The 1,934-nt window shown below is 33.4% G+C and overlaps 1 pseudogene; it reads right to left on the minus strand.

Moving 5' to 3' along the window:
* Nucleotides 1-324: 324 nt before the first annotated feature.
* Nucleotides 325-1,704, minus strand: LOC118181060 (intraflagellar transport protein 52 homolog pseudogene; annotated as a pseudogene).
* Nucleotides 1,705-1,934: the final 230 nt, after the last annotated feature.

The following is a 1,934-nucleotide window of genomic DNA, read 5'->3' on the forward strand; positions in this document are numbered from 1 at the left end:
CCATTTCGTTTATGTTTCATTTTTATATATATTTCTTTTGTTTGTAACCGTTCCTGTGTGCTATGTTAATAAATCCTTTTAAAGCTAGCCGGCATTTGTGTCTATTGAGGAACGGCTACATCACATTATATATATTAAAAAAATAGAGATTTCAGTTTTGAAAGACCGTCCTTGTTAGCTTAACAAAGAAAACATATCTGCACCCAACATTCCTTGATCTTAAACATCATTAAATAATTTTGCTTTTATCTATTAGCTCAGAACCAATATTTGTTATAAGGATAGTAAAATATTAATATAAGGAACAAATTATTTTATTATATTGCTTCCATTAATACATTTAAGGAAACGTGAATATTTTTCAATAAATGTAATTCCTTTTTAAAGATAACATATTGTAGCATAAGTATTCGAGAATATTTTTAGCATTCATTTGATTAGAGAAAGATTCTGATATGCCTATAATTTTACTGCATACCCGAATATAATACTCCAAATCATCATCCGTACATTTATTAGTCAGTTGAGAAAGCCTCGTACTTGGGGACATAAAAAAATCATCCAAATCGAACATTTCCAGACCTGGATTTGATAGACCTCTAAATCTTGGTGGTATTAAGGCTGGTCGTAGGACTGGCAAAGGAGCTTCAAATTTCGGTTTAATTATTTGCAGTTTCTCATGCATCATATTCAATTCTTTGTATGCTGACCAAACTCTCGAGACATGCCTGTTGTCAAACTGGTAAATCTTTCGTTGAAGCATTGCCATGGAATACGCAGACGTTTCTTCGCTGTTTTGCAGACAACTGTATGGAAAGTCAGAAAGCTCGGCAATATTCGGTATTAAGGCATAATCAGAAATATCCGGGCACTGAACGTCTGGTAGGTTGAGGTTTACAACTTTGTCAGTTAGAAAGTGGAAAATTATTTCCACCAACTTTAAATTATTCTCCTTACGAACGTAGTCATCAGTAAAAGCTAACGTTGAACCTAAAGCTATTATTCTGCCATCAGTTCTTGTATCTTGATAAAAAGCACATACAGGTCTACTGAACGGATAACATACATTTCCAGTAGAAAGTAGCACTACAGAATTTTTTTGCACATCCATAGAACAACCGAAAGGATATATAAATGGAAACAGTTTGTACCGTTTCTCCTTTTTGGTATATGGATATCCATGATATCCATCACTTAAAGCTGCATTAGCGATACTGTCCAAAATGAGGGCTTCTTTTGGGTAATGGTAAGGAGCGAAACGAAGAGTTCGAATCACAGAATCGTTACGGAACTCTATACCAAATTTCTTGAGAAAACTGTTAATATTGGATAAGTTTTTGCCCTCGCTTTCAGTTACTAAGATCTTTCCACCACAACTCATATATTTATCCAGATTTTGAAGTTCTCTTGTTTTCAGTTTTTCACTTGGTAGCATTAAAACAAAGATGCTGGAATAAGATAAACAATCTTTTGAAATCACTCCCTTGTTTACAGCAAGGTTATACCCTTTGGACTTCAGATGGCGGCACAAAACTTTAAGTTTCTCCATCATGAGTGGATTACTTTTTGAAATATTGAAGGTTACAATGTTTTTGCCTTTCTTATCGTCAGTTACTTCGGAGTTCGTCATTCTCTTGAATTTATGAAAGTCGAACCTACGAAGGTACGATTTCCCTGCTACAATTTGAGAAAGGCTTAGGTTTTTAAAATATCTTTGAGGAAGAAGATAAAATAATAATAACCAGAGGTTCTGAACATATTTTATGACACAGCTTGAAAAGAAATAAACATTTATGCAGATCTCGTGCCATATGATTTTGAGAGAAGTTTTTTAGTTTTTCTCGTTATATTTGATCCGTGCTTTCTAGCTTTCACACTAAAGAAATTTCCTTATTTTCTTATTTCTTATCTACATGGACGATAAGAATTTTTTT

The sequence above is a fragment of the Stegodyphus dumicola genome, chromosome 8, assembly GCF_044657685.1.
Source record: "Stegodyphus dumicola isolate Sdum_Otavi_A_Nest chromosome 8, ASM4465768v1".
In the NCBI taxonomy this organism is placed as follows: domain Eukaryota; kingdom Metazoa; phylum Arthropoda; class Arachnida; order Araneae; family Eresidae; genus Stegodyphus; species Stegodyphus dumicola.